General features: G+C 36.6%; 1 protein-coding gene across 1 annotated transcript in view; it reads right to left on the bottom strand.

Moving 5' to 3' along the window:
• Positions 1-4043, bottom strand: part of kiaa1456 (KIAA1456 ortholog) — an 8218-nt gene extending 4175 nt beyond the window's left edge. Inside the window, exon 1 of the mRNA XM_015386382.1 lies at positions 3823-4043. The gene's annotated coding sequence lies outside the window, so the exon portion shown is untranslated. The remainder of the gene's footprint in view (positions 1-3822) is intronic.
• Positions 4044-10187: the final 6144 nt, after the last annotated feature.

Raw genomic sequence — 10187 nt, 5'->3', positions numbered from 1 at the left:
TATATATATATATATATATATATATATATATATATATATATATATATATATATATATCACCAAATACTTACTGTTAGTCTATAAGGTTAAAATTGACAAAAAAAAAGACTTTTGCAAAGCACTGAATTTACTTAGCATGTTTAAATAGAGAAATATCCTCTGACAGATGGTAATTTAATACCAAATGTTCTGCTGTGTGCCTGAAGTACCTGCAGCATCAGCTGGCCCTCTTATGTCCAAAATCCAGTTCCCCAAGAAACAGAGTAGTTATCTTCGAAGCAGCTTCACTTCTGCAGCAGTTTTGTATTATTTAAGAGTTAAAGACAGAAAAACACTGATCTCTGGTAATGGAAAAATGAACACCATGCATAATCTTTAAGTTAATTTTGCTACTTCTGGATTTAAGTGGAGGAAATTTTTGGTTTCACACATGAAAGGAAATATGATTTTGAGGTTTTAATCTTAAGAGAGGCTTATATATTACCATTATAATAAATGGTTCAGCTTTCAGGCTTTCATTGAGTTTTGTATTATACAATATGCCCTCTGGGGAAAGTCTTTCCTCAAACCTTCACAGATTATTTATCTTTGATCTCTGTTATTCATAGCCATCCCTTCAGTCCATGAATGTTCTTAGAATGCAGTCCCACCTTCCTGAAGCCTGCTGCTTCAATTCCCCTTAAGCAGAGCAGTACAGAGAAATTTGATTATATATAACGGATAACATTGATATTTTAGGGGAAAATGTCTGACGATGCAGTAATCTAACTCAACTGGTGTGGTTTTGACCTTGTGATGGAATTATTGCCTCCGTCAGATTTCATGGAATTAAAACTGAATATACCGAAATAAACAATGTCCAAAAGTTTCAGCAAAAGAGTTTGAAAGCTAGACTTTAAACATCATCATTTTACACAGTTAATTGTATTTTACCTTAACGAAAAACAGGAATGAATAAGAAATTATTGATAAAAATGCAGCAATCTGGAATTTGTAGCCGACTGATCAGTGTTTTTTTTGAAAAGCTGTCATTGACTGATGAAGATTTTGGACAGTTTCAATTTCTCTTTAAGAACCAAATATAAAGAATCAGCATTAAAATAGTGTTCCAGCATGAGATTTCAATAAGAAACCCCGCCAAGCAGCAAATTTCGCCCAGACCTATAGCTAAACTACGCACATGATCTGGATGATTACAAAATATAAATATAAAACATGTCCATAAAATCTGATCATAAGTTTCAATTCATCCTGCTAACACACCATCAATGTTCCCTGATGTTGTGTTTTTGTCTTCTGTAAAATACTTTCTGAGTTCGATTCTGAGGCTGTCAATAGTCACCGCTGCCACCCTCTGGTTTAGTTCCATCAAATATCCTTTTCTCACAATGGTAGAGAATCTTTTTAAGAAATCCTGTATCCAGATTATAATCTGGATGATCACAAAAAAGTAATGAATTGTTCTTGGCAGGAGGGACACATCTGATAAAAATTTCATTAAAATCCATCCATAACTTTTCAAGTTATCCTGTCCACAGACAGACGGACAGACTGACACACAAACTCTCCTAAAAGCATAACAATCTATATTGTAAGCAAATTCCATATATTGTGAATGCGAAAGAGCAATAACAAAATACAAGGTTTCACTTTTAATTTAAACCAAAAATGATTGACTTTTTTGAAATTTAAGCATTTTAACAATTTGAATGATTGGTGTGGCCAGTTTCACCAAGTCTAGAGAATATAGACCTTTACCTATATCTTAGATTTTTTTAAAAGTCTTGACATTTCAGTGTCCAGCATGTTCAAAAACAGAAAGTAACCGACAGCTCAAAGGAGCGAGCAGAGCTGTAATCCATTTACTGTAGCCTTCCTGTTCCCTACCTTAAATCTTATGCTCTTTCATTCTTTCTTCCAGCCTGAATGAAATGCAGAAATTTCTCAAGTCATTGGAAACAATAGTGTTTATCTCACCTCTGATGAGATGACTTCATTTCAATTCTCTACACATTTTAACTTTAAGTCTGAATCAGTCATTAATAGCATCTACACTGAAGATTGTTAACATCAGATCCTACTGTCAGTTCATATGAACGTTGCAATTAATAGGAAAATATATATCTTCAAGTATTGTATTCTTTACCAGCCTATCTCTACCTATTAGGGCCAAACAAGCTAAAGCTGATCCAATTCTGGCCAGGAGTTAATTTATCTCTGTGTCTCCAGTTATTAACACCTTATAAAACATGATTGTGTTATTTATAAAATAAGCTGATATTTATCTTTCTGCAAATGCAGCCCAAAATAATCTCCATAACTACAAATACACAACTTACTGCATTCCAGAAAGCCTTTGTGTGCTTTACACATAATGGGATAAAGAGTAGAAACTCAAATTCAAAACCTATTTTTTTTTATTTGAAAAAAAACAAACAAACATATGTTACAAAGCCTCCCTAAAAGATATTGGTGAAAAGTTAATACTTGTTATTCATTTGCATGACAGTGATTTTCTGAAAGTGTTGGATCAAAGCCCTCACAGCCGGAGCACAGCCTGCACAGGCTGCAGAATAAAGCAGCAGTGCATATTAAAAATAAAGCAAGACCACCTGCTTCTTCAGCTGAAAGGGGCATGCTTCACCTTTACATTTATTTGGTCATTTTATATTCTTTTCCAGCTGAACGAAAGAACTTAACTAGTTGGTTTAAGTATGTCAGTGAAGACATTTCTATTCATTTCATTAAAACACAGCTGTAGAATCTAATGAACCATCAAATTCCCCTTAGCTCCTTGAAAAAGCCAGCCTGATCTTTTAATAGTATTGCGGTGCACATAATAAGGATTATGGAAATAGGACGTGCATGCGAAAGAATGAGTGAAACATATTATATGGCTATTTTTGTCTACGTATATGATGTCAGATTCCTCTCCTCCAGGAAGCTTGCCTTTATACTCTTCGTGTAAATGTAGGTTACCCCGCATCCCTCTCTCAGACCTATTTCTGGATTACTTACATCATCCCAGCAAAGTGGAAGTGAAACCTCCACATATTTTACATTTAATGCAGCCTCATTTACTACATTATCTGTTACAATTTAAGTTATTCTTCCTCCTCAGCAGACTGTGGTGCTCCTCATCTGACATTATGTAACCAACAGCTGGGGAGAGCCACAGCACTGGCTCTGACTGACAATTGGAGCTAAAATTAAATCAGCAGACAGATGCAATGCCTGACAAACACAGAGTTGTTGGAAAAAAGGGCCAATTTGATGCCAATTGTTAACTGTCAGATCTAAAAGAAGATTTCAAGGTGTCAAATAGATGTATTTAGGAAAAATTTTAAGCTTTTAAACCCAGATCATTTGGATGGTGAGATAAGCAGCATGATGTGGTGAAAACACAGCATCTGAGCAGCAGGAGGAACAGATTACCCATCAGGTCTGCCAACAGTTATGGCTCCATGAAAATATGGAGAGGTCTCATTTATTAAATAACAGCTGATATTGTCCTTAAGACATGCAGGGACAAATGAGTTCATGCAAGGGCACCGGTCCCTGGGACTTAAACGTTAATCAATGATACTTTATTATTTAAATCAATTATACAACCAGTGTTATGCATATTGTAAGAATAAATCGATTGACCTTTATGTTAGACTAGTTTTGTAATAAAGTTTCCAACATTCATTTATAGAATCTGTCAAATGATTTCTAAATTAAAAGTAATTCCCTCTTAGATAAGAATTTATTCATGCATTTGTTTACATTTAGTTGAATATTTATATGTATATATCAAGCAGCAGTTTTAAATTGGCTTACTCTTGTTGTGATGTAATTATCCGCCCCTATCTTCAGGTCGCCTGAGTTAAACTTCGCTCAGAGCTCCAGGCGATGGATCTGAATGTTGGAGCCGTCATGAGGATGACAGGCATGTCCTCCTGGTGGCAGAGGCACCGGGAACATTGGGACCGGCGTGGAGTGGAGCCCACGATCTAAGGAAACACCTCCTGTCTGCGTGTGTGGCCGCCTGCACCGCAGCCGCAGCACGGCATCCTAATCATAGCATGTTGGAGCTCTTCTGCTGTCAAGGTGCTGAAAGTGTTGGGCAAGGCTTCCTGTGAGGATTTCAAAGTTAAAGTTTTTCTTTTTTTTTTTCTTTTTTAACAAAAGACATTAATTTACATTTTCAAGTAGGAATCACCACTCTACTTTCTTACAAAAAAAAAAGAGAAAACAATTCAATTTATATAGCGCCAATTCACAGCACATGTCATCTCAAGGCACTTTACAGTTCACCAGATCATAAAGTCAAATTGGATTAAAGTTTTCAATCTCAGGAAAACCAGTTGATTGCATTGACTCACACTAAGCATGCTTGTAGGGACAGTGGAGAGGAAAAGCTCCCTTTTAACAGGGAAAATTGTTGTCGGAAAATTTAGATTTCTCTTCTATTATATATTAATTTATCCTATTTACTTACTACAAAATGTTTCACTCAGTCTGTTTCACCTTTAAGCCTACACAATTCTCTGCAGGATGGTGTTTATAGACCAGACATACCTTCTTCCCATAGCAACATAGATTATTTCTCAAGGTTTATTCATAACATGTTACTGTTAACCAAAGTGTCTGTAATTTGTTTTGCCTCTGAATACTTTCCATTGTTGTAAGTAAGGGGGGGATGCACGCTGCTCAGGCAGAACAGGGCTCAGTGCTGTGCCATAAGGGCTGTATGATGAACTGTTCTCTCTTTGCAAAGATATGATAAAATAAATGTGCCGACTGAGTAAAATCAATAGATCTCTGTTTATTTAACTAGGATGAATAGTTGAATACTTTTCCCCCACTACAATCAGGAAGAAACCTCCAACAGAACCAGGCTCAGTGTGAGCTGTCATCTGCTGAGGCCGACTGGGGTTCAAGGAGACAGAAGCAGAGATACAAAAAGCAGCTGTAATAGGCGGCCCCGTCCAGGAAACACACAGCCAGGCATACGAGCTCTGAGCCAGCTCCTATGTCAGAGGATGAAGAGAGCACATACAGTCAGTCACAGTCAGAGAAACAGGACAATGGAAAAACAGGCAGATCTCCAACATCTATAAACAAAGGTGTTGATGGCAGCAACACAGCTGATATTTCTCTCCAGGATGGTGTCACAGCCAAACAGGAACAAATGAGGTGAAGCTACTATGAGAAAAAGCAGAGAGGGCAGAACGTTAGAGATTGAACTAACAGATTCTGCAGAGTGGAAGAATAGAGATAGAATATACAGTTATATACAGGAGATCAATTAACTTGTGCAAGGCAACAGAAATAAATAAACAGACAGTAATATTACAACCAATGGAAACATACAAAACTTAAAAAAGAATAAATTAAAATAAAAGACAGACTCATTCTGCAACAAGACAGTTTCTTGAATCATGTCAACTTTAGCAATTTGTCAAAAAAAACAGAAATTATGACACTACGTAGTTTTTGTATATGTCCATAATTGTCGGCTAACACAGATAAAGATGAATAGAGGATCTAGAGTTTGTGTTTGAAACTTATTAATGAAGGCTTTTGTTTTTTCCATTTACATAAATGTATATGATATCTTCCCATATTTACATTACATTACATTTACCATGTCAGATAAATCCTCTGGGATGTCATTATTGTATGTTAATATTTGATTTGTCTCAAAAGCTGTTATAATATCTATTTTGTTACTTAACCAAATATGCAGGTTCTGCCAAAAGCAACCCGTGACTCGACACAAATAGAAGAGATGTTCAGTTGTTTTTGGTTCTTCAAGGCAAAATACGCAGGCATTGACCTCAAATCCAAATCTTTTCTCAAGAGTTTCTGCTGTTGGATTTCAAAGTTAAAGTTGATTACCAAGGCATCCAAATGAGATTTTCTGAGAATCAGGAGGGCTCTTGACTAAATTTACCAGGGGGCACAGAACAAAAGAATAACACAAAGATTAAAAAAATTAAAAAGTGCTTGTTTAGTCAGCCACAAGCCAGAGGTTGCAGGAGCTAACAAATAAAAACTATATCATCATACCACTGCACAAAATTAAACGTAAGTAAGTCAATTTCCCTCAAAATAACTGAATTTTTTTGCTTGAATTAAGCAGGTAGGCCTAAATGAGACACATTACCAATGTGATCATTTGTGTTTAAAATAAGAAAAAACAATTGCATTGTCTTTTTTCAAGTGCATAATATCTAATAAGGTTTTAAAAGTAAAAATCATCATGCCATTAGCAGATCATCTCATTTACCCACCAAAATTTAGACTAAATACACTTATTTAAAGAATGTTTTACTTTTACTTAATCTTAATAATATTTTTTTGCAGTGACAAAATTGATTTAGTTTAAACAGTAAAACCATTCTGAGAATTAATGCTTGTTTCCTTAATTTGAGCAGGTAAATAAGATGATCGGGTAAATGAGATGGCCGTTGTTGGCCCCGGTCCAGATTTGCCACCCAGTTACTTTTTAGCATTATGCTCCTTATATGAAACACTACCATTTTCAACCATTTCAGTCAACATGAAGCATACACACTGTGGTTAAAAATACTTCATGTTGTTTTTTCTATCAAGTCATGGGAAATCATTGGAGGGGTGAAGTGGAAATCGACAGATATAGGGAACTATATCGTTAATGACTGTCGGGCATCTTTGCTAAAAAAGAAACCGTTGGATTTGGGGCCTGAATGTGAGAAGTAGATAACTACAAAGTTTCATTTTAAAAAAAAAATACTGAGTAACAAATTAAATTTGTTGCTGAAGACAAACCCCAAACACCAGACGTCATTTGACGTGGGTTTTTAGGCTAAATCTGTTCTTTCATAGTCTGGATTTAGTCCAGATATAGATGTTGAAAATTGGGCTGTGTTTGGTCGGTCTGATTTAGTCCAGTAGTAGAAAACTGGATTTGCAGCGTCTTACAGTATCAGTGATCTGAAAATTACAGCTTTTCATCTTTGACTTTTCAACCAAATATAGACGTTTGAACGTAAATCATGTCATCTATTCAACCACTTTTTGCTCGGTGGGAAGTCTTTGTGCATTTCAACTTTACCAAAGGATTTTTGTGACTTTATGATTCTTTTGCCCTGAAACGTGCAACTCTTACAAACCATCTACATTCATTTCATTCCAGCATTGAGCTGCAAAACTAGCTGTTGCATTGACAGATAAGAATCTTTTTTTTTTTCTACCGATTTTTTAAAACTTTTATTTTGAAAAGTATGAACACCATATCCAGTCTGGTTGAGATAAACTTGACTCCACTGATCAACCGTTGGTGTGTACATAAACGACAAGCTGTGCTGGCTGCACACGGTTGTTATTGGCTGTCAGCCTCACGTGACAAACACAATAAAGAACCTAAACGACAGCAGGGAGCTCACCAAAGCTTTAATTTCATGCTCCATCCCCTTTTTCCATCAACCTAAATAGAAAGATTACCAAACAACTTCAATCTTATTTTTAAAATTATTTGCACCCTGTTTCCTGTTCATCCTGATCTTCCACTTGGAAACTCATCAAGGACTATGTAATAAGAGGAACTGTGTTAATATAAGAGCAAATCTCCCTCCTGTGTTTAGTTGTTTTCCTCCGGTGAGCCGGCTCTGATTGTTTTGTCTGGCTTTCTTGTCCTTATGATCATTAGCAGCACTAAGTGGTTCATCACTGCCATTCGGGGAGCACACATCACCAATCACAGCCGGCTTACATAATCATCATTCCAAGCACGCCTGCTCCTCTCTGCTTCTGGCTTCCTCGTGTATTAAACCTGATTCCACCTGGCATGCAAATGTGTGCACACAAACACACACGGATGCAAATACACACCTCTTTTACATTGTTTGATTTGCTCTCTTTTTTTTTTTTGTAGAGCACTTTTGTCATGACGAAGCACAACCTCTTCACCTCTCCACAGATGACCTTTCCTGTTTGTGATTTCCTGTTATTGAGCTGCAAAATTGTGTCACTGCTGCAGAAATGGTTGGCAAGTCTTGGTTGTCCTACATGAGTCAATCCCCTGTGACCAAGTCTGGTATGTGAGAGGAATTTAGTTTGAAAAAGAAAGAAAGAAAAAAATCTGAACACTGAGTCATTGCTGAAATATTTGGATCAATGCAGGTGAACAAGCTGCAGCATTTTGAAGAAAAACACACATTAAGGAGAGATCTTTTGCATGAGTAAGAGGACACTCTACTTATTGTAATCAATGACAACAGAAAGGCTCGTTCTCTGAAGGCCCAACATGTGACAGTCCATGTATAAAAGCTCAGCTTTGGCTTTTGCATGAACAGCAGCATCAAATAGGTCTCACCCATGTGATAACTGCTCCAGGAAATAGTTAATTTCTCAAGCTAAACATTTCTTAAGGTGTGGCCTGTGGGATCAGTGGAAAAGTTCATTAATTAGATTCTTTAAGCAAACCCTGCAGGAAGGAAAACTTTTCAGAAATCAACTTTGTTTCAGGGTAGAACATAAAAGAACCAACTGTGGGAATGATTGGATTTGGTTGTTGTGGTTTTGATACAACCATTAAAAACCTATATAGTAATATACAGTGGGTATGGAAAGTTTTCAGGCCCCTTTACATTTTTCACTATTTGTTTCATTGCAACCTTTTGCTTAAATCCAAAAAGTTCATATTATTTCTCATTAATATTCATTCCCCATTTGCAATTTATTAAAAAAGAAAAACTGGAATATCACATCATCATAAGTATTCAGACCCTTTGCTTAGTATTGAGTAGAAGCACCCTTTTGAGCTAGTACAGCAATGATCCTCTCCAGTTCTGTCAGGTTGGATGGTGAGCGTTGATGGACAATCATTTTCAGGTCTCTAGAGATGCACAATTGGGCTTAGGTCAGGGCTCTGGCTGGGCCGGTCAAGAATGGTCACAGAGTTGTTCCAAACCCACTCCTTTGTTACGTTTCCTGTGCGTTTAGGGTGAACCTTCAGCCCAGTCTGAGTTCCTGAGCACTCTGGAAGAGCTTTTCTTTCAGGATATCTCTGTACTTGGCCGCATTCATCTTTCCTTCAATTGCAACCAGTCGTCCTGTCCCTGCAGCTGGATATCTGAGATATCAATCCATATAAACACCTCCAAAAGGATGCAAAATCATAAAACCAGTGCTGTAAACTGGATGAGATGGTTTAGAATTATTGTTCATTAAGATTTCTCCTTGATGCTATCTTTATGTCCTGAGTCAACTTCTTTTTCCTGTCCTCTGTGAGCAACAAAATAAAATTTCTGGATAAAAAACAGAGACTAAAGGTTCAAAAAATATCCACAGGACAAACCAAGTCCAGTGGATATTTTTTGAACTTTTACGGAATGACTATGACCTTCATCAGCATCTCATACCCTCTTCTTTGTAGCTACTGCATCTTGCATCCAGATATGAATCTGTCCCTTAGATCGCCTTCAATGTCTAGAAACTAACTAAGCATTACTTATTTTATAGAGAAATTTCAAGATTCTAAATCTAAAGTTTGTATTTGTGAAGCAAAAAAAAAATGCCAATGTGATACATTTAGTGATTTTAAATTAAGCAACTGACCAACAAATTAAAGGCCAATGACAGTGTAGAAGGAAGAAGTGATTGTGTCAGATCATAGTTCAACAATAAACCCTCAAACATAATTCCCCTCTCACAGACCACTGTTTGATTCAACTTTATATAAGGCGACCTATTAAGTTCTTGAACCATGTGAACTTACAGATCATCCAGCCGGGAAATAACTGGCAGCCTTTACATGCAGGGATTTTCCATGATCCCCATGGGCATGCTTGCCTAATCTCATTCAATGCTTTAAATACAAAAAACATATTTGTCCTTCCAATCTTCATCAGATTCTGCCAGAGATCAGACAAACACTATAGTCTCCTCTCAGTGTTCCTTTATAGTTCACAGTAGGGTTGTCACTATCTTCTATGGATTTGGGACCTTTCAGTTGATCTCAGGACATTATAAAGAGAGTACCCATTCTTCTTTTATATCCTCCATGTATAGGCTTAGCTATACAAATCAGTAATTTCATTTTCAAACTAACTGGTGTAAAAAAAAAAAAAAAAACAGACACTGCTTCAACAAATCTTTGTGAAAGGTTAGGTTTCCATAAAGAGATCAGTAAATTCCAGCATACTCACATGCAACCT

This window comes from Cyprinodon variegatus, unplaced genomic scaffold (genome assembly GCF_000732505.1).
Source record: "Cyprinodon variegatus isolate N-32 unplaced genomic scaffold, C_variegatus-1.0 Scaffold367, whole genome shotgun sequence".
Taxonomy (NCBI): Eukaryota; Metazoa; Chordata; class Actinopteri; order Cyprinodontiformes; family Cyprinodontidae; genus Cyprinodon; species Cyprinodon variegatus.
The sequence above is the reverse complement of the archived record's forward strand: the minus strand, read 5'-3'. Positions and strand labels throughout refer to the sequence as shown.